The sequence below is a fragment of the Lissotriton helveticus genome, chromosome 2_1 (assembly GCF_964261635.1).
Source record: "Lissotriton helveticus chromosome 2_1, aLisHel1.1, whole genome shotgun sequence".
NCBI classification, from domain to species: Eukaryota; Metazoa; Chordata; class Amphibia; order Caudata; family Salamandridae; genus Lissotriton; species Lissotriton helveticus.
In genome coordinates, this window is record NC_136059.1 from 77,598,796 (window position 1) to 77,622,488 (window position 23,693).

The window sequence follows — 23,693 nt, forward strand, 5'->3', positions numbered from 1 at the left end:
TAAGCTTCCTTCGCTCCGTGGGTGCCAGCGACGACAGGCAAGCCTGACTCTACTGTTGCGGGCTCTGCCATTTTGGGGTACCTGACCTTGTCTGCCAAACATAACGTTCTTCCTGCTGCCATTTCACAGTCCCTGACTTTCCTTGCCTGGCCCCACCGCAACATTTACGACGTCACGTTGCGCCAGAAGTCATTTTGAAGTGCCTGACTCAACTGCAACATCCATACGTCGCGGCAATCTTCAGCCTGAATTGAAGATTACCCTTGTTCCCCACCTTACCATTATTTGTCAAGAACAGGAAATCAACTTCGCCGCATAAACTCTGACCTGCACAGCTTGAGTGCAGATTTAATCACTCATTTTACAGCACTACATTTTACAGTACTACAATCCTGTGTTGTGCAACGATAAGTGAGTTGTGTTTTACTCACGCACGCTGCTCATCTGCCAGAGACTGATGCTTATTGGGTTTGGTTCTGAAATGTTCAGTTAGTTCTAATTGTTTGTTCTTTGGGTAAAGGAGGAATGTAATGTTGCCAGTAGTGGAGCAGCCCATCTCGCACCTGGTGTAAGGGGGGCAGTCTAAGCGGACCCCGACAACGCTACGAGAATAGGCTGGAGCGGGAAACATCGTTAACAACGTGGTCACTACACCACAATGCTGTTACAACGCGGTCGTTACAACGACCGCGATGTAACTACGCTATACCATTACAACGCAAGTCTTTACATCGACTTGTGCTAGATGGCGTGCTAACATTACAAATAGTGTAATTTACTATCCTTAAAACCTTCCCTACTGTTAAGTGGACTGGAGTTGGAATAATAAATTACACTTTTTTAATGTTAGCACGCCATCTAGCGCAAGTCGATGTAAAGACTTCCGCTGTAATGGCATAGCGTGGTAACATTGCAGTCGTTGTAACGACTGCAGTGTATCGGCACGCGTTGTAATAGCTAGCGTTGTTCCGTCATACATCCCTGGCCACTACAGTTACCCCACGTGTGCCTGTGTTTCTGTGCCCAACTAGGCCCGTGCCTAGTCCCACACTCTCATGCATGAGAGCAGCTTCAGGATTGGCCGTAGGGCATTCTGGGAGCCTGTGCTGCCTGGAGAAGAGGAGCAGAAGAGCGTGACGCGGTTTGCCTGCAGGTACTTTTTTTTTCTTTTTTCCCACCTGTGTCTCCTATGTCCCTCTACCCCCCACCCCTCCACGGCCCACCACGCCGCTCGTCCAGCACACTGGCCACTTCTATGCAAGTGTCAAATAAGACAACAAACTACTTGCTGGCTTAGACTACCATGAAAATAGGAAACACATTTCAACAGTGTTGAATCCGTAAAGCCTGGGTAACTCGTGTAAACCCATAAAACTACACAAATACATTCTTAGGGGAACCTTGGCAGCAGCTCGGTACCTTACAATCAGGGCCTCTAGAATCGTGCGATTCTGCTGCTTTTTTTTGCATATTTATGGATTTGTCGTGTTAGCCACATAATCCCTCAACTCTTGTATAATCTACAGATTTTGACCAAAAAAACGAATTTGTTTTTAGCTCAAACAGGCCAAAAGTTACTAAAAACGTGATGACGTGGGTTTGCGCTCAGTAGAACGCTCTACTGGTCATCTTTTAGTTGCTTTTTTCAGTTTTTTGGTTGTTAATCCTGTATTAATGCGATGACATTGGTGCCCAGACAGTATTAAGAGGTGAAAACAATTGCTAAATAATAAAGTAAAATTATCAAAAAAGGCGCCACATTGTGCTAATAATGTGGCTTTTCTTGCCACATAATTTAGTCAACCCTGCCGCTTAAATTGGTACTCCCTGCCACATAATTCTAGAGGACCGGTTTATAGTAAACGTTTATTTCAATATGATATGATGGCTCCTGTGGGGTTCTGTACATGGGTGCATTTCGTACTATCTACCAGCAGAGGGCGCTACAATGCTGCTGATGCTTCAGTGGATTTCTTTTTGATACGATAAACACCCATTACTTGTTGGATTGGACAGCGTGTGACAGTCTGAAAACAACGTATTCATTAGCGGGTTCCAAAAAATATAGGGTGAATAGCCGAGTGATTGATTGATTGATCCCACTTGTCTAAAAGTTGGCATATCTGGCGTACTTAAAACATCCAAATGTGTTGGTGTGTAGTCACGGCCCTCAACACTTTTATAACTTGCTTAATTTGAGCCGGTGGCTGCAGGTGGGGCCCACGGCACACATTTTCGGGGACTGAGATGTATGTATCATTAATGTGACTCCGATCCAGAACCGGAGAGAAGAAGGCAGAAAAGAGGGAAATAATCAGAAGGAGAATGACCGAAAAACAGTGAGAAGGGGTGAAACCAGGGATGAAAAATAGGATCCTGCAGGAGTGATTTAAAAGGACAACCGGGGGGTGCACGAAAGATGCATGAGGTGGGATCCACATTCAGCAGCCTTCGCATCTGGGAACCCCAGCATTCAGCAGCTTTGGCCAGGAGCTTCTGAGAAACGCTTTGGGCACCTGCACTGGTTATTTTACAAATTACTCTATGTGTAGCACCCAGTCTGGGGTTGCGTAGGCATGGTCGGTGCGCATTTAAAACATTTTTAAGAAGTTTGGCACCTGTGTGCCTGACTACAACATAGTTACCTGGGCTGTCGCTGGACTGCTGCAAAGTAACAAGGCCTACTCAATGTGTGGAAAACCAAAGAACCAGCAGAAATCGGAGGTCTCCGAGTGACAGCAGCAAGACTCTCAGGATGCTGATGTGGAATGTGACCTAAGTTTGAATGGTGTGAGGAATTGCTTATTCAAGCACTCATCCAGCCATACATTCCTCTCAGTTGGCTTAACACCGAAGCCAGAGATCTATACGTAACCTGCATGTCCCACGTGCCTTTCCGGTCCGTGGTGTGTGAGTGTTGAAAGTTCCTACTAGTCTGTCCTGCTGGATCTGTTCTGGGAGGAACGAAAGGTTCTGCCATCTGTGAGAGAGGGAAGCTTGCTTTGCTGCTCCCATTCTGTCCCTGTTCTGTGAGGAAGCAAAGCTTGCACTGCTGTTGACGGTTTCTACCTTCCCTCTGGAGAGGGAAGCTTCAATGCTGCTCCCTTTGCTGTACCTGAGCTTGGAAGGAGGGAATCTTGCAATGCTACTGCCTTTGCTGTAGCTGACCTCCACAGGAGGGAAGCTTGCAATGCTGCTGCCTTTGCTGTACCTGAGCTCCGAAGGAGGGAAGCTTGCAATGCTGCTTCCTTTGCTGTAGCTGACCTCCACAGGAGGGAAGCTTGCAATGCTGCTGCCTTCGCTGTACCTGAGCTCCGAGGGAGGGAAGCTTGCAATGCTACTGCCTTTGCTGTATCTGAGCTCCGAAGGAGGAGAGCTTGCAATGTTGCTGCCTTGGCTGTACCTGAGCTCCGAAGAAGGGAAGCTTGTACTGCTGCTGCCTTCGCTGTAGCTAAGCTCCAAAGGAGGGAAGCTTGCACTGCTGCTGCCTTCGCTGTACCTGAGCACCGAAGGAGGGAAGCTTGCAATGCTGCACCCTTCGCTGTACCTGAGCTCCGAAGGAGGGAAGCTTGCAATGCTACTGCCTTTGTTGTACCTGAGCTCTGCATCAGGGAAGCTTGCAATGCTGCACCCTTCGCTGTACCTGAGCTCCGAAGGAGGGACGCTTGCAATGCTGCTGCCTTCGCTGTAGCAGGAAGCAGGGTTGGATTGGGATTCAAAATCAGCCCAGGCACTTTAAAAAACAAGCAGTCCTGCCTTTGGGACTTTATAAGTGTTTAGCCATGCAACAGTTCATGTTGTTGCACCAAGGATATTGTGCTGCATAACTAAATACTTATACGGTCCCAAAAGCGAGACCTATTGGCTATGCCAATGCTTGTTTATAAGGCGGCAGGTGAAGGGGGTGAAGTAAGGCAGTGGGGAAATGGCAAATATCAGTGCTTAATTTGAGCTGGTGTGTGACGGTACGATAAAAGGAAGCAGGTGAAGCGTGATATATGAGTCACTAGATGTTGAAGGGTTTACATACAACAGCAGAATGGTGAAAGGATTATATAAGGTACCATGGGGTAACGAGAGAGGATATAAGGCAGCATGTCAATGGATGGTGTAAAGCAGCAGAGGGTCAATTGATGATTTACAGGCGCAGGAAGGTAAAAGACATACAAAGTCATGGCATAGGACAGTGACAGAGAGTATATAATCCAAGGCAGCATATGTAGGTTGACAGTCCTCCCAGGTAGTAGAGGCAGCTGAAAGCTATGGGGGCGGCTCATATTTGGTGCTGGGGTAGACGAAGCAGCTATGTCTCGATACTGACTTTTATTATATAATTAAACTGCAACTTGGCCTATTCTTTCGAACACTCATTCCTAGTATGAAGGGTGGTAACGATGGGGAATGCAAAAATGACTGCTGTCTATTAAGGACTTTTATTACTGAGTGTCAGCAATGCAGGACAGGGTTAGAAGTGCCATCAACATTTCACACTTTCACCTCTGAACAATTTAACATGGGCATTCTGTAGCTGAGAATGATCTTTGGAAAACCTTGTAATTATGGAAGTGTTGACCTTGCTATACCTTTGTAGTGTAACTTTGCTTATGATAACTGCGTGGGTGCTTTATGTGCACTGCTTGTAAGCAGTATTAGCTGTTCTCATGAAAAGCACTCCGATACCCCTCGGTTCATTTGTCAGCTATATAAATGTGTGATAAAAAAGTTAAAAGTACAGAGATGATGCTAATATTCTGGGACAACTGAAAAAATTGTCAGCCATCTGCAATACTAGTCAACCAAACCAAGACAAAAGCAAGCCCAACATTGAAAATTACCAGACATCACTTTCCCCTCCCCAGCCGTGTTTTGCACACGTTGTGTGCTTAAGATGTGAGTGTGTATCGTAGAGCCTGTGGGCGCTCTACTCAAACACGAAGCAAATCCAAATTCCGCTCTTCCGAACAAGGCCTTTGCAGGCTGGACAGTGAGCTCTACGGCAAGCTCCTTACCGGACAGTGTGTGCAAGTCAGCGTCCGTCCTCTGACTGAGAAGATCATACTGGAAGCTTGTGATCTTCCGGCTGATGTCCAGCTGAGGCATGGCCTCGATAAATAGCGCTCCCTGCTCGGAGCTGAAGCAATGCACCTTGCTAGGCCCGCCCACGTGGACCAGCAGCTTGAGTTCTCCATTTTTTTCCAAATAAATATTGGCCCCCCGGGAGTTGGGGCTGAGCTTGATGCAGATGGTGGAGTGCTTGGTGGTGGCGGCCTGGGTGTTGGGCCGCAGGTTGACGATGAGCGCGACAGTCGGGTACATCCAGCAGACAGAGCCTCCGAGCAGCGCAGGTAGACCTGCTCGACGTCCTTCTTGTGCGGCTTGTGCGTCAGTTTACTCAGAGGCAGGGAGACAACTGGATGGGGGGATGGTGGAGTTAGGAGTCAACTGTAGGTCACAGAGGAGTGAATAACAACAGAAAGGAGGATGAAGGCAGAAGGGGGATGGATACATGGCAATTCGAGGGAGGAAAGAAGAAACAGGGAAGGGAGGCGAGTAATGATTGAAAGGAAAAACAACGACAGGAAGTGGGGGTGAACTGTACAATCAAGTTTGGAAATAGGGAAAACTAAACAAATTGAAGCATAAAAGGAATGGAATAGGTGTGTGGACCTTGAATGGAAAGCAGATATAGAACAAGCATTGGCCGTGCGGCCGTGAAAGTGGCGCGGCCGCAAAAGTGAAAGTAATTGCGAGCGATGCGCTTAATGAGGAAGAAATAGGAAAGCCAGATGGTGGCTGTACGCGTAACCGCAACTTTAGACCACAAGCAAAAGCGAGTGGTCGGATTTTTAAAGCGTACATACTAAATGTCTCACCAGATTAGCGCATGCGCTGGCTCAGGCGAGACCTAAAAAGTGGCCCACATTTGCATATTGCCTTTCCTCAAAACTCTGCTTTGGCGACATTTTATTTTTACAAAAGGGGGGGCGAGGGGGATACAAAAAAATCCACAGACTTGTTTACACTGGTGACTGAAAACGAGTGAGGCCCCCTGCCCGCTAGATTTTCATACATTAATGGGCTGGCCCAGAGAGAAAAAGGGAGTGACACCTCTGCCTGTTGCTAAACGTGAGATAATGAGCACCCATCTGCCTCCAGAATGGCCACTCAGACACCCACTGGGCCGCTGTCTGTATCCGAACAACAGCGACACTGCCCAAATCTGCCCCCCAGACTGCTCCAAAAAGCAGCCCACAGTTGGAACTCGGCCATCGCCCAAGTGCCCGCGTTACCAATCCGACACTGTCAGGAGGGTAGGGATTTTTAGGTTTCGCCTGTCGAAAGCTGCGCAAGCAGCCTTTCGCGCAGGCGAAATCTTATATTTAGAGTATGGGTGCTCATGTCCCGCCCCTCTGTTCCATTGGCTAGCTCCATAAATGGAGGCTAACCATTGGAACAGAGATCTGTCCGTCATGGCCGGACCAGATTCGTGGGCGTTCCCGACAGTTTTTCGCATTTTGCCCATGTCATGCGGCGGTGGGCGGATGTTATTCTTTTTTTTTTGGACGCCATGTTTTGGTCATTTTCTAAGTGCCTTTATCCGGAGTGGTCTGCGAGATTTAATGCCAGGAAGTTGTTTTTATTTTTCGATCAGGTAAGCAGCATTTTGTTTATAATTTTGATTTCCCTTTGTATGTGTCCCCCGTTTCATGTGGTCTCCCTGTTTGTTTTACGTTTTTGCGTGTTTTGTTGCTGTTCCACAGTATATTTTTACGTCTTTGTGTGTCTAGAATCCCCTGCCCGTCCCCCCTCCCGCTGTCCGTGAGCCCGTCCCCCTCCCACTGTCCGTGTGCCCGTCCCCCCTCCCGCTGTCCGTGAGCCCGTCCCCCCTCCCGTAGGCTGCCACGACCATGGTACTCCTCTGAGACCTACAGCTGCGGGAGGACGGAGCATGCATCTGCACCCAGTCGCCGCCGGGGACTCCCGACCCCCCCCACCGGGGCTGAGCAGCCGGTGGCATGAGTGCAGAATCCAGGTAAAATCGGACGCCGTTTGTTTTCAAGTTTTGGGGGCGAGTCTATCCGGGGATATTGTTTTGCATTTTACGTAAATGAGGCATGTGCTGGGAGTATAAACGAGGCATGAGTAGTCAGATACCTCGGGAACCCATGCTCTTTGGAAGGCGAGGGAGTGTGTGTGGGAGGTATCCTGTGTGCATGAGGGCGGGGGCAGCAATTAATTGTTCCAACATTAGAAAGGGTGGGTGTTGGGTGACACGTGCAGCAGAAGGCATAGATTATGAACTTAATGCCAGGCAGTCCCAAATATCCCCACCTAGCGCTTTTGTTACCGAACCCAACCTATATTATTCGACGCCAGAACACCACTCAGTACGAATGATCTAACTTCAGGCACTTATTGAGGATTCCTGTTTTAAACACTCACAATCTAGACTAGAACCATGTTTATACCTCACCCATTTGATTTGTGACATGTACTAGTACCTTCTCTTATTTCGTGAGGCTCCCCTCTATTCCTTAAAATATATATAAATACCCTAGAGCCGTCAAAGCCTTTAAATGCACCGTTTGGAAAATGCTTTTATCACACAAACCTAGCATTCTAGATTTGAAATCAGCATCATTAAAGTGAGCAACGCCCCCGCCCAAGAACCTTAAAAGTTATGCGTCAAATGCCAATTTCATGAAATAATCAGATCCCTCCAACTACTCAGTGCATTTACCCGTGTCCTTCTAATAACGATACCATTCGCATAATCACGGAAATGTAAATGCCCATCGCACTAAATACAATCGGTATACAGGTCTTTCTTTGAACACCCCCGGTGCTTATTAAAATGCCCAATCCGCCATGCCCCTCCCCCACTTCCTTCTTAACCCCCACGCCTGCCCAGGATTGCGATCTCGCAGAGGTAGCATGGGATGTTGGGACCTTGAGGGCAGGAGCCTTTACATTATGCAAAGCGTCGCCCCTCCCGCTGTCCGTGTGCCCGTCCCCCCTCCCGCTGTCCGTGAGCCCGTCCCCCCTCCTGAAGGCTGCCATGACGTGGTACTCCTCTGAGACCTGTACTTGCAGAGGGGCCCTTTTGTGTATACAGGTCATTCATACATCAAAGCAGCAATTTGAAATAAATGAAATGATCGCACGGTAGGTGTGCGCGCTCCCAGCTTATTCGTCTTTTGGTTGTTGGAGTCCCTTGTTTAGTTTATTCTCAGCACTTTTTTTTATTCAAGTGCACAGAATTCAAATTATGAAATCATAGTGAACGCAAGTTTTTTGAAAACCGAGCTCGCATACAGATTCAACTAGTGCAATGTTTTTCTTAATTTAAATATCTCCCCATCCCTCGCGTTTAAAAAAAAAAATTGGGTGTCCTTGTATCTACCACTTTCGGTGACAGCAACTCACAATGATTTACTCACATGCCAACTCTCCCTAGTTTTTTTTAGCCATTTTTAAACTGATCAACTGATGTTTTCCCATCGCCCCTTTAATAACCCTATTAATTTATTAAATATATTCCTTAGTATCTGGCTGCCGCAAAACTTTCCTTCTCATGCGAGTCAGAATATCGACAGACCTGAACACGTAGGCTGCCACGACCGTGGTACTCCTCTGAGACCTGTACTTGCACGCTACGGGGGCCACTTCCGGTCACAGTGAAGAGGGGCCAGGGGGTGCTGGGCTCCCCTCGCAGGGGGCGAGAGCAGTGCGGACAGATAGGACGCAGGGAGAGGAGATTACCAGCTGCCACTTTTGAAAATAGCCGGTGCGCTCGTACCAGGCTGACCTTGTCTTTTTTTTATATTTCTGGAATGTCTCTTTCAGGAGCTTCCCCTGGAGGAGTGGGAGAAACCGGCGCCGATAAACCGGAAGAGCAGCAAGTCCGTGAGGCGAGTCCCTTCCTGCCCCTGGTGTGATCTGTGTTTGGCTGCAGTCTTCACCCCCTTGAGTGTCGGTGTGTGGATGTGTCTCACTTCAATGCACGTGAGGTTCCATGTCGGGCTTTTCGGCCAACAACATGCATTATGGGATTTGTAGTTTTGATATTAACGTTGCGGGAGCTCAAAATCAAATTGCCTCTAGGTTTCTCTCACTTCCCCCTGCATTTTAGTTGTTAGCAGCTTCATCACTGACGCACTGTGTGACTTTGGGCTTTGTTCTGGCCCTCTTGCTCACGGACCCAAGTACAGCTGTTAGAAGCAGGTGGAGTTAGCAGCTGTGCTCGTTCATTCGTTCACTGTCACAACCTTGGTCACAGGTCAGGAACTGGTGATAGATAGGCCAGGACCTGTCGATAGATAGGTCAGCAACCGTTTTTGCCATTCATTTGTGTCTCTGCTTTTATATGTGTGCAAAACGGAACCTGCGACGTGAGGGGTTTGTTTGTTAGCAGTGTGCGCTCAGCTTAGACACTGTGCCCTCGGCTTTGTGCGTTTTTTTATGGTACTGCGCCTCTGGGTTCATGTCAGTGTCTTCCCAGAGTCACCCAGGGACCAGGACTCCAGGGTGTCATTTTCTGTGACGACTCATCCTTTCCCAGTGTCTGAGACTCCCTTCTGCCCGCTCTCTGTCTCCCAGTGTCTGAGACGCCCTTCTGTCCGGCTCTGTCTCTGTGTCCCAGACTCCCTTCTGTCCGGCTCTCCTCTGTCTCTGTGTCCCAGACTCCCTTGTGTCCATCTCTCCCTCCTAGTGTCTCAGACTCCCGCCCGTCTCTCTCTCTCCCAGTGTCTGAGACTCCCTTCTGTTCGCTTCTCTGTCCCAGTATCTGAGACGCCCTTCTGTCCATCTCTTTCTCCTAGTGTCTCAGACTCCAGCCTGTCTCTTTCTTTCCTAGTGTCCCAGAATCCCTTCTGTCCGGTTCTCTGTCCCAGTATCTGAGACGCCCTTCTGTCCATCTCTTTCTCCTAGTGTCTCAGACTCCAGCCTGTCTCTTTCTCTCCCAGTGTCCCAGACTCCCTTCTGTCCGGTTCTCTGTCCTAGTATCTGAGACGCCCTTCTTGCGGCTCTGTCTCTGTGTCCCAGACTCCCTTGTCTCCGTCTCTCTCTCCTAGTGTCTCAGACTCCTGTCCGTCTCTCTCTCTCTCCCAGTTTCCCAGACTCCCTTCTGTCCATCTCTCTCTCCTAGTGTCTCAGACTCCCGACCCTCTCTCTCTCTCTCTCTCTCTCTCCTAGTGTCTCAGACTCCTGTCCGTCTCTCTCTCTCTCCCAGTGTCCCAGACTCCCTTCTGTCCGGTTCTCTGTCCCAGTATCTGAGACGCCCTTCTTGCGGCTCGGTCTCTGTGTCCCAGACTCCCTTCTGTGTGTGGCTCTGGGTGTGTGTGTGTGGCTCTGGGTGTGTGTGTATGTGTGGCTCTGGGTGTGTTTGTGGCTCTGGGTGTGTGTGTGTGTGTGGCTGGCTCTGGGGGTGTGTGTGTGGCTGGCTCTGGGTGTTTGTGTGGCTCTGGGTGTGTGTGTGTGGCTGGCTCTGGGGGGGTGTGTGTGGCTGGCTCTGGGTGTGTGTGTGTGTGGGTCTGGGTGTGTGTGTGGCTCTGGGTGTGTGTGTGTGTGGCTGGCGCTGGGGGTGTGTGTGTGGCTGGCTCTGGGTGTGTGTGTGTGGCTGGCTCTGGGTGTGTGTGGCTGGCTCTGGGTGTGTGTGGCTGGCTCTGGGTGTGTGTGCCTGGCTCTGGGTGTGTGTGTGTGGTAGTAATTGCTGTCTGCTGAGCTCGTCCGTAGGGTACAATAGGTCTCACATTTGCGAGAGATTAAGCTAATGGCAATGTAAATGACAATGCCATTTATTTATCTGTTTTCAAAACCAACACATAAATACAAATTTTGTCATTTACAATGCCAATAGCTCTAACTTTTCCAAAGGCGAAACCATTGCATTGTAAATTCTTGTTTCATTCAGCTATCAAATGACAGAAACACAGCTGCCCATAAGGCCCTGGTTCAATGTCCCAGGCAGGGCCTGGCCCCCTTAGAGTTCTGGTTGGTCTGCTTTGTAAACAAAGGTAGATGTGGTGCAAACCCTATGTGCACATTTTGACAGGAATCCAAGATGCATCAGGCATTTTACCACTTAGCCGAGTACCCACTCGGTGAAGGCTAAAAAGAATGACTGATGTATATTTACATGGGGAGGGGGAGTTTTGAAAGTAAGTGTGGCATCAGGCAAGACTATCTTCAAGATACGCGACAGTGTTCCAGATGTATGTGTATGAGTGTGCCACCCTTCATCCTGATGTGACTTACCGAAAAAAGGCTCCTACCCTTCTTGCCTCCACTCCCCGTCGTAGCCCTGCACTACCGCGCCTCCCTCCTTCGGCCCACTTTGTTGCAATTCCCAGTCCTACTTAAAGTCTTGCTTCCCTCGCTACATCAATGGGTGTGCACTCATTGGGCCACCAATAAAACTGGTAGGGCCACCTACAAAAGTCACATATATACTACGAATGCAGATGCACAGAGTGTAGTATGATATTCATTTCCATTGTTGAGTGTGGGTAGGGGCCATAACTCGACTCCGGCTAGTAAAGGGACATTGCAAGTCAAATTGAGGCGTTCCATGACCATAGAGAGGAATGTGGCCATAATGTGTGGCAGCAGGTAGTTTATTCCTTATCGTAAATGGCCACACTCTTCCCACAAGCAACTTAATCCTTGGCGTCATGCTCTTCTGTATGAAAGGGATAGTATTGTTGCAGACATCAAGAATAAATCTCTAGTGCAAAATTACATTAACCAAAAAACATTCAATAATCTGTTGCTGAAAAAAATCAGTTTTAAGTAAATTAGATAAAGAATGCCACAGCACAGAATGTGCAGAAAACTTGCAGAGAGATTTAATCTTTCCTGGACGTAGTACAAAACATAAACATGTTGCCATAATATGTCCTTGCTGCTGATCACTTGGTCATTTTAGAAAAACAGATAAGAAGAATAAAAAGCAAGTTCTCGATTCCACTGTTTAACCCCTTGCATGCGGGGGTAATTCCCTCCGCTGGGCGGGCGGCGCGTACAGCGCCCCCATGCTCATGACGAGCTCAGCTCGTCCTGAGGCACAATGCTCAGGTGCTCATGACGAGCTGAGCTCATCACGGCTAAGCTCGTCATGAGCACCGAACGGGTTAAGCAGCAGCTGTGCTCTGTAGCCTGCCTTACACGTTGGTTGCTGGCCCTAGGTTAGGTTAAAGTATTTGTAGAGTGCATGACTGCCCCAGCATCAGGGCGTCCCAGCGCTAAAGTTGAATAGAGTGAGGAGACAAGAGAGAGAGGATTAACAGTGGGAGTAAAGCTAGGTCTCCACCCGCCTGCGGAAGGCCAGGTGATCAGGGCTGCTGCAGATGGGAAGAGGGAGGGAGTTCCAAAGGGCGGGGCCAGCAGCTTGAAGGATCAGCCACCCGCCCTGGCCCTCCGTATCCGAGGGACTCTGACCAGGAGCAGGCCTGCCGAGCGCAGCTCTCGTGTGGGTGCGTAGTAGGACGTAGATCACTCAAGATTCTTGGGCCGATGCCCAGAAGGATCTTATGGGTGATACACAGCGTTTTGAAGTGCACTCTCTGTACTAGAGGTAGCCAATGTAGGCGGCAGAGGAGTTTGGAGACATGACCGTGTTTAGGGGGTGGGCGAAGATAGCGCGAGCAGCAGCATTCTGAACATGCTGCAACCTTACTGATTTGTTCGCACCCAGAAGAAGCACGTTACAGGAGTCCAATCTGGCCAGGATTGATGATTGGATGTTCAGCTGCCGGGCTTGGGAGTCAAAGAGACCTAGTATTGGCTGTAGGCCCCGTAACAGTCCAAAACATTTCCCTGCCACTGATTTGGCGTGAGCCTCAAAGGTGAGATCATTGTCCATCATTATACCTAGGTTCTTCTCCACCGGTTTATGTATGGGGGCACTTCAAGAGCAGGAGGCCACCACTCAGTGCCCCAAAGATGGGGATCCCTGCCTACCAGGAGGATCTCGGATTTGGCTGAGTTTGGCTGCAAATAGTTACCGACCATCCACTCCGAGATGGCTGTTAGATCCTGTTTAAATTTTGCCGCGTCCTGGCTGGGAATGTTGGAATGTTGGAGAAGATGATCACCAGCTGAGTGTCATCGGCGTATGACACCAGGGAGATGCCCCACATAAAAATAGAATAGGGTAGGGCTCAATGCTGACCACTTGGGCACCCCACAGCTTAGTGGAAGAGTGCAGGAGAGGAAAGGGGGGGCAGTAACTTGGAAGGATGAAAACCAGGAGAGGGCTGTGCCCTTGACACCGATCTCCTCAAGAAATTGGAGCAGGATCTCATGGGAGACCGTGTCAAAGGCCACGCTCAGATCCAGCAGAATGAATGCTGTAGTTCTGCCTGCATCCAAAGAGGTCCGTCCGTAGCTCTTCTATGACTGCCAGCAGAGCGGACTCTTTACTATGCTGAGGCCGTAACTGGTTTTGAGATATATCTAGTATCAAGTTCGCTTCCAGGTAATGAGTTAAGATCGAATTAACATGTGATTCTGTGATCATAGACAGGCATTACAATGTCAGAACTCAACTGTAATAGGTTAATAGGGCTACCTCATTTTGTGATTACAGGTGACTAGAGACGTCCCAATTTGACTGTAAAAAGGATAGGCTTTTATATAGGGATTGGAGGCCCCCATCTATTATATATGGGATAAAGTACCCCCTGCTGTTCATTGTAAATATATTGCAAGTAATCAAGGAGTTCTGAGACCATAGAGAGTAATGAGGCCGAAGGCCGAGTTCCTGTACAGGGTACAAGGTTATAGAATTCTGAGTTGACTTCCAATATTCTTATGATGTACGGCAAGGGGTACTTTATTATTTTTAGTACATGGTCACGCCATCACTCCTTCCACCAACCGCTTAAATCCTTAGAGTTAGGGTGTGTCTAAACTTGAAGACTACAATTAGAACCCCTAGTGCAAGATTAAGTTCACCAAAAAGCAGTTAGATATTTGTTGCTGAAAGATATTAAAATCAGTTTAATATTCATCAGATATTTGAACAACTTCTGAAACTCAGAATAGAAGTATGACAGAACAATGCATTCCGTTGTAATGTATGCCGTTACAACACGGCTGTTGTAACACAAATGCCTTTACCATGCATAAACTTTACCAGGCATATTTTTACAATGATTTTGCCTTTACCACGCATGCTTTTAAAATGAATTTTGTTGTAAAAGCATGAATTTTAAAGGCATATGTGTGGTAAAGGATCCCTCAAAAAATAGCCCAAGCCCTAAGCCCTAAAACTGGACCCCAATGCAAACCCCTGCCCCCCTGCCCCCCCAAAAACTATCTGCAGCCCTGAGCCCTAAAAGTTGATCCCGGCAAACCCCCCCCTCCCCCCCAGCCCAAAAGCCCTAATCCAGGACCCGTTGCGGCACCATCCTTGAAACCCACCCTGCCCTACACTCTCCTATACAATCCCCCTTACCTCACGACGAGGCAGGCTCCTGAAGGCTAGTCTGTGGCGCAGGTTGTGTTTCCCCTAAAGAGGAAGCTGTGGGGTCTCTTTGCTCCTCTAACGACGTCATTAGCCTTTACCACACCGTTGCCTTTACTACCATTACCATGCATTTGACCTTACCACCAGTACCACGCATGTGCCCTCACCATTCATACCTTTACAACGTTAGGTTGTTGTAAAGACATGCGTGGTAAAGACACATGCGTTGTAAAATCACACGTGGTAAAGGCTATGCGTGGTAATGGTCCACGCGTTGTAAGAACTGCAAGCTAAAGGCTATGCGTGGTAACATCCGTGTTGTAATGGCTGTTTCCCCTCAGAATGTGGAGAAACATGCAAAGATATTCTATCTTCCCTATAATTACCTAAAGCATGGAAAAAATAAACCCGTTGTCATAAATAGCTTCGTTTGGCTTATCACTGTTCATTTAGAAAAACAGAGCAGAAGAAGAAGAAAACATCAAGTTTTGTTTTAGTTTTTAAAACCACAGCTTTAATGATGCTCCATGCCCTGCCTTTCTCCTTGGCTATTGGCTCTGGCATCAGACACTGTGACGTCAAAAATAAACTATGTTATTACAGTGGAGCATGTGTATCATTTCTTTCTTGCAGGCAACTAGAAATGTCAGAAGTTGCCTGTAACAATTGTTGATTAACCCATATGCTACTGAGGTTTCTGTGCAGCGCACACCCTGAACTGGTAAATTTTCCTGCACGATGAGCCAGTGCTCTTTATGTCATCTAGGACATCAGGGTTTGGTCACGGGGAAAGCAGGGATTTGATTCCACCTTTTCCAGTTACACATTGTAGAATTCAGCCACAGGGTGGGTATCTCTTTATCTCTTCTATTATCAAAGGTCACTGCTTTGTTTTTTAATTCTTTAAAAAGCTAAAATAGATTAATTTCTGAAATAGATACACACGATGCATAGTAAATCAAGCAGGCTCAAGAAATCTATCTAGAAAAAGTGCTAAGTTAAGGGGAGGCCACCCAGAATTTCGGGTTACAATTCAACATCTGCCAAAGAATATACCAGAGCAATGGTAGACCAGATCCAGTGATTGATTTATTTATTTATTTATAAAGCGCATCATTTATCCCAAAGGATGTCACGGCGCTAAGGACTCTGGTAGCAGATAAAAGCTGGTTTAGACAATTGTAGTGGGTCAGTCTTTGGGAAAAGGTGTGTTTTAAATTTTTTCCTGAAGATATTATAGTTAGTAGTCTAAGTCCCACTGGAAGTTCATTCCAGTGACGTGCAGCCAAATAAGAGAAGGTGCTTCCTCCTGCTTTATTCTTTTTTATTTTCTTTGTTATGGCAAGAGCAAGATGTTGTGATCTTAAAGGTCTGGCAGGAAGGTAAAAGTGTATCCTGTTCTGAAGGATAGTGGGTCCTTTATTATTAAGTGTCTTATGGGCATGGCCCAAGAACTTAAAGCAGGCTCTTTGGTGCATAGGCAGCCAATGGAGTTGTTTCAGGCATTCCTTGGCAAAACTGTATTTGCCCTTCCTGCATACTAATTTAGCTGCAGCATTCTGCACTAGCTGCAGTAGTTGAAATAGGTAGTCAAGCATGCCTACAAAGAGTGCAATCCCATAGTCCATCCTGCTAACTAATAGGGCCTGTGTGACTGATTTCTTACTTTCCAAGGGGATCCATGCAAAGAGTCTTCTCAAGAGTTTTAGTGTGGCAAAACTTTTCCCACACAGGGCTCGAATATGGGCCTGCATGGATTGAGTGTCCTCAATGGTGATGCCTAGATTTTTGGCTGAATGCTTAGGTGACGGAGAGTTTCCCAGCGAAGCAGGCCACCAAGAGTTGTCCCATATGTGTTTTGCCTCACCGAACAATAGGATCTCGGTTTTGTCCGCATTTAATTTGAGGCAATGCTCTGCCATCCATGTGGCCATTTCCGTTAGGCAGTTGTTGAGCCTCAATTTGCTGTCTGCTTGCCCCTTCCCCAGCCTAATTATAAGTTGCGTATCATCCGCATAGGAGCAAACCCCCAAACCCCACCGTGCTCCAATTTGTGCCAAAGGTGAAACATAGGCATTGAACAATGTGGGGCTGAGGGATGCTCCCTGCGGAACACCGCATTTAAGATGCTTGGGTTTGGATAGGAAGGCTCCTAATTGTACCACTTGCGTTCTATTCTGCAAAAATGAACCAATCCATGCAAGTGCTTTCCCATTTATCCCTTTTCCTAGCAAATTCTCTAATAAAAGATGATGGGAGACCGTGTCGAACGCCGCCGACAGGTCTAGCAGGATCAGGGCCACAGCTTCGTCCTGGTCCAGAGAATTTCCGATGCTGTCAGTAACAGCCAAAAGAGTAGCTTCTGTGCTGTTAATAGCTCTGAACCCTGTTTGAGTTGGGTCCAGTAAATTGTTGTCCTCTAAATATTTAGACAATTGTCTATTTATCAGTTTCTCCAGCACTTTCGAAAGATAGGGAAGTTGGGATATAGGTCTGTAGTTAGCTGGGTTTGTTACATTCGAACCCGCTTTTTTTTGCAGTGGAATAATTGCAAAATAATTATAGAAACTGTGGATGCCTTCAGCTTCTGACCAGAGACTTCGAATGTGATAAAAAGATTATCTGATATCCGAAAGGAACAAGCTCTTCCGAGATAAGTGGTACCACTCTTTGGTCATCCAGTAAGTTCCACATCATTTCCAACTCTGAAGCTAGATCAGGAAAAGGAGAGGAAGGAAAATCTCCTGGGGCATAAGAAAGAAGAGAGATATTGGATAAAGATTAGTCAAAGTTGGACAAAGAACCAAAGCAGCTTGATGTACAGACAAATGAGGTTCCCTACAGAGAGAGGTTGCAGCTCTTCCATCTCATCTGCCAGAGATCACTGCAAATAAAAAGACAGCAGCCGCGGTTAGACTTTTGACTTTCTACTTCTTTCAGTCATGAAATGCCCTAAAGTGACTGAGGGATATCCCAAAGAAGCAGGAGGGGGCGTGCAAGAAGCCTGGACAGACAATACTTTTCAGGTATCTGACTGCTGGGAGCCTGTTCACCTAGTCTACATCTAAAGTCGTTTTTGCACTGTGATGGTTTCCTGTTGGAGCTGAAGAAAGGCAATGGTCAAACACATATCAAACTCGTGCAAGAAGACTTGGCGCCCTGTGTGAAATTAACACTTTATGGGGGGATAGGAATACTGCTTTTGTTGCACCATTCCTGAAAGAAGGCCGGGTGTCTGAACTAAACTTTAAGAGTGGAGAACCACCTGGATGGCTGTATTGCCAATCGTAGGCTGACTGTTTTTCTACAGCGCACACTGCCATAATGTGTCTTTAGGTGCTGTTGGGACAGGAATTCTTTAGCATGTCTCTGGAGAGAGTGCTTCCCCTGTCTTATGCTGATCTCCAGGCAAGTCACTTAAAAGCTACTGTAGGGTTTCGAGATCCCTGCCTCAGTGAGCATGACAATCATACATGTCCACTGAGGGTCTTCCAGTTTACCTGGATTGAAACCCTAGGGCTTGGCTCTGAGGTCTTAGTGCACCCCTATTTCACATAGAGTGGCTACTGCCCTCTCTACTCAGGCTGTGGTAGACTGACAGTGGTGGCAGCAATAAATCTATAGTCAGAAGGGGTGAGTCACTAGCCACCCTCCTGATCAAGTCTGTGCAGTCTACCCCGTGCCTGGGGCCCTGTTGCCTTTGTCTATCTGACGTGTGTTTGAGAGCCAGTGGGTGTACTGGGGAGGGATGGTGAGTTGAGCCATTGTGTGTGATGCGAGCTGTTCTGCTGGACATCACACCCCCCTGCCCTTCCCATTTCCTTGGAGAGGCCTGGTGGCCTGGGGTACGCACTCAACTTTTATCTTGATTTAGCTGCACTTACTCTGCTTAGAGGACCCCTCCCCCTGCATGGTCAGTGCCTCCTGGTCTGGAGTTAATTAAAATTCATCTTTAGAGAATAGCACAGGTTGGTAGAAGGGAAGTCAGTAGTTCATCCTGTGCATGCTTTGTTTGGTCAGGCACTCAACACGCCATGAATGGTTTGTGATTGGAGGAGTAATCAAGATTCAAAAGTAGCAGAACCTTTGATTGGATCAACCTATCAGTCAGAGGTGATGAAAGTCTGGCCTTAGTGGTCAGCTGTTGTTCGAGACTTGTCTATGACTGAAGAGGCGGCCACACCAGGTTCTAAGGACGCCAGCTGCAGCCATTGGTGTGACGGAAAGAAAAGACACGTGCTCACTGCATCTGGAACCTGAGGAAGTTTTCTCTTTGGCTGATGGATTCTCCTGGAAAGGAATGTGCCAGTTTGATTCAGCAGCACCAGGGAAAAGCCCAGCTGTTTCTGTAAGGCATGTTGAGCGGGCATTTTGAACAAGGAAATTGCAGACAGCTGCACAAGGAGGAAAGGAACCTTGCAGGACACCAAGGTGAAGGGGAAGCTTGATCCCAGCCCTTGAAGGTGGGATTTTCTTTTTTTTATTTCATTGATCTACATGGGATTCGCTGGATGATGTTAAATCTGGTGTGGGAGGGGCTTCTAGGGAACTGTTAACGTTAGTTAGAAAATCAATTGTCTTTGCACGCAGCCACTTCACTTTCACCACACGAACTACCTGCATCTCCAGATATGAGTGAACCGCACGATGGCCATAAAAGTAGAGCTCTCCATCATATCATGGAATGTCCATGACATCAACCACCCAAGAAAGGGAAAACAAATACTCTCCTAATTAAACAGGCAGGACATAAAGGTAGCCTTTCTACAAGAGACTCACTTATCACCTCACAGTGACTCAGTCTTTGCCAAACCTATAGGTATTTCAACTGTTATTGCTCATATTCTTGGGGTATCTACATGTTGATCCATAAAAGTGTCCCATTCCGCCTGTAAACCCACTACTCAGACCTGAATGGCAGGTGTCAGCTCCTGCAGGGCACGCCATCGAATACAAATGTACTGTTGGTAAATATCTATGCACCCAATATAGACAATCTGGATTTCTTTCATGATTTACATGCCCGCCTAGACAGTTTGATAATGGGGGACGACCTCAACATGCCACACTGCCTCCAGACGGACACAACTAGTATGCAACCCACTGATAAACCCACGGCCAGAGCAATCTTGCGACAAATTACAGACACACAATCTTTGCTGGATGCTTGGAGTACCTGCTGCCCACATGCCCCAGTGTTCTCGTTCTATTCCTCCCCACATTTTATTTGGACTAGACTGGACTATTGGTTCGGAACCTTTTTGCTGCGGCTGCCTTTCTGCCAGGGTGCGGCCGAATCATATACGTGCCCAGATCGGACGGCCATCCGACGCACACGTCCACCATGACGTCGGACGGCCAGGGGCCGTCCGACTCATCGAAAAGGTTAACAGCAAACATCCAATGGATATCTGAAATTTCAGTCTTACCCCGGACATTGTCTGACGACAGCCCAGTTCTACTTCAATTGGCAATACTGTATACGTGCCATGCAGCCTACAGCTGGAGGTTCCGGGGAGAAGCTTTACAGGACCCCGTGTTCTACAATGAGCTACTAACTTCGAGTACTGAATACTTCCCACTGAACACAGGCATATTGTCAACCCAGGCCACCTTATGGGAAGTATTTAAGGCATACATGTGCAGCATATGTATCTCTAAACATGCGGGTATACTCTGCGTCATATGCTCCCAATTGCAACGAATTGAAGGTATCCTGGGAGATCTGGAGCAGATTGCTGCGGAGAGGGTCCGGACCGAATGCATCAACGCTCAACACTGCTGGCTGAATTTCGAGACTACCAGATAGAGATTGCATACCTGGGGAGACATGCTACTGCACATCGTTATGGTGAGGGGGAGTGCCCTGGCTCGTCTGCTATACCAGAACAACAAATAAACTTATGTTGCTAGCCTGTGTTTCGATTCAGGCGACACTATCACAGGTGGCGGTAACCTCCTACAGCAATTTCAGAGATACTACCGGGAATTATATACCTCCAGTGTTGAGGCAACCTCTACTAATGTCGCTCCATACCTCGAGGAAATAGCAATGGTATGCCTATCGGACGGCCAGCAGGAATTCCTTAGTGAGCCCCTAACATTGGAAGAGGTGACGCAGGCAATCATCGCATTGGATGGGTTCAAGGCACTGGGCCTGGATGGCCTGACAGGAGCCTTGCATAAAGCATTTAGGCAGAAGGTGGCCCCACAGCTCCTAAACCTCTACAATGAATCCTTAATTACTGGGGAGTTACCACCTACACTCTGAGAGGCAGTCCTGACTATATTATTGAAACCGGGCACAGACCCCAGCCGCTGTGCCTCCTACTGGCCTCTATCCTTGCTAAATTTCGACAATAAAATACTAGACAAGGTGCTCGCCACTAGACTGGCCCTGTTGATGGAGCAGGTTATTTCACCAGCCCAGGCTGGCTTAGTTCCTCACCATTCGACCTCCATTAATCTGCGCACCATATTTGCGATAATCTATAAAGTTGCTCCAGACACGCCAGCGGCTGTGTCCTTGTTGGATGCCGAGAAGGCATTCAATTCACTTGAATGGATATTCCTGAAAGTGGACCTAGTAAAACTGAGAATACCCCCTGTTAGACCTGGCATCTTTGGCGTGGTTCCCCCCTATCTTTTTGCCTCTACTGCCATGTGCACAGCACCGGTGCTCAAGGCACCTGACTTCTCCAGTGAGTTCATAGTGCAGACAGATGCTTCAGAGCATGGTGTGGGGCAGTAGTCTCACAGATCAACAACGAGGGTTGGGACCAATCTGTAGCTTTCATTAGTGGGAGGCTACTCCCCAGGGAACAGAGGTGGAGTGCAATTGAAAGGGAAGCTTTTGCTGCGGTCTGGGCTCTGAAGAAGCTGAGGCCCTACCTCTTTGGAACTCACTTCCGTGTTCAGACAGACCACAGGCCCCTCAGATGGTTAATGCAGATGAGGGGTGAGAACCCAAAACTGTTGAGGTGGTCCATCTCCCTACAGGGGATGGACTTTACGGTGGAACACCGCCCTGGCACAGAACACGCCAATGCTGATGGTCTGTCCAGGTTTTTCCGCCTTAGTGAAGAGAACTCCCAAGAGGGTGGGTAGTTCTCCCCACTTTCAGCTGGAGGGACACATATTAATCCTGGCATCTTTGGCATGGTTCCCCCCTATCTTTTTGCCTCTACCTCCTGTATTTTTGATGCTGTGCTGGATTTCGTTTTTGCTGGTTTAGGTGCTTTGGGTACTTTGCCACTGCTGTTCAGTGTCAAAGTGCAAGTGCTCCCTGTGTAAATTGTTATTGTGATTGGTTATCCATAATTGGCATATTTGTGTCACCAAGAAGTCCCTAGTAAAGTGCACTGAGTGTGCCAGGGCTGGTGATAACAAATGCTACTAGTGGGCCTGCAGCACTGATTGTGCCACCCACATGAGTAGCCCTAAAATGGTGTCTCAGGCCTACCATCGCAGTGCCTGTGTGCAGTCTGTGAACTGCCATGTCCTCCTGGTCAGTGTCCCCACTGGCCAGGCCTAACCCTTCCCTTTCTGTACACATTGGTCACCCCTATGGAAGGCCCAAGGTACCCCCTTGGGCAGGATGCAGTGTATGTGAAAGGTAGAGCATGTACTTGTGCAGGTGACATGCTCTGGTAGTGAATTACAGCCATTTTCGTTTTTCACTATTGTAAGGCTATCTTGCCCCATAGGCTATCATGGGGGATTCTGGCTACAGTGGCTACCAGTGGCTACCAGCATATCTTCCCATAGAAGCAAAATAGGGCATACAAGTCTGGTATCCCTGAACTCAGAATTTAATAACACATCTTTTAGGAAAGGTTGTTTTTAAATCCTGTGTTTGAGAACAGCACTTTTAGAAAGTTGCTGTTCTCTGGTCTGATCTTTCTGTGTGCCTTGGCCTGTTTGTGAATTTACTGTCTGGTTTGTGAGTGACATGGGCTGGGTGGCTCCCAGAGTCTAAGTGGGCCATCCCTGGGCTGAATAGCTCCATCTGCATCTAGAGTAGTGGGAAGGGTAGCACCTTGGCCTGAATAGGGCTGTGCCTGCCTTCCACAATGCTGGCTCCACCTCCTGCTGGGCGGCTGACGACCCTGCCCGTCTCTCTGAAAGGAAAGGAGAGGCCAGGAAAACAAAGTGCTCAAGGAACACCCAGAACTGGTTCAGACCGGGCTCAGAGCCCTCCTGCACAAAGGGATCAAAGACTTTTAGGGGTATAAGTACAGGACCCCTGACTACAGAAAATTAGATCATCCTGTAATCAAGAAGAAACCACTGCCAAGGAGAAAGCTGAAACTGAAGAAGGAAGACTGTCCTGCTGTTGCTCTGCTGGACTGACCTGATGTTGCTTTGCTGCCAAGGAGAGGGGAAGGACTTTGCTTTTGGTGCTGTGTCCCCTTGCTTGTAGGAATCTCCAAGGGCCTGAGAAGAGCTGGCTCCCTATTAAGAAGTCCCAGGAACAAAGACTTCACCCCCAGCTTCCCTGAACTCTGCTGGGAGAGTTCTGTCCTTCCTATAGTGCTTGGGCCAGTTGTGGTGCCTCTGGAAGTTGTACCTGTGTTGGGAAGTTGGAAACCAAGCTTTTAAAGACTTTCTGCAAGTTTTGTCACATCGCTCGCTTGCGGAGCGCATCCCCGACAGTGCGAGGAAATTCCCGCCACTACGAAGGCCGAGATCATCGTAGCGCCTGTTGCCGCTGCCAGAGTCGTCGCATCCTTCATTTGCGGGATGCACCAGACAGGTGCGGGAAGATTACCATCGCTGCGAGTGTCGTCGCAGAGCCTGTCGTCGCTGGGTGAGATCGTTGCACCGCTTGCTTGCGGACCGCATCACGTCGCTGCAAGTGTCGTCGCAGAGCCATCGCATCAAGGAGCTGCGAGAGGAAGATCACCGCTGGTCCGCGCATCGTCGCCCTGGAGAGCGTCGCAACTCCAAAGATCATCGCATCGTGCCTTTGCAAGCTTCTTTTACTATGGAACCTCCGCACCGGAATCCATACAAGGTAGCCCATCCCTCCCAATACAGACCGGAGTCACCGCATCACGCCCACTACATCCAGCAGGGCTGTCGCATCGCCTCCCCAAGGTCTCAGGAGTGACGCATCGCTTGTTTTCCAGCGCACCAGTTTCTGTTTTGGAACTTTGTCGCCTTTAAAGGTACTGTTGGAACGTGATGCAACTGTGAACTTTTCACGCAACTGTGGATTATT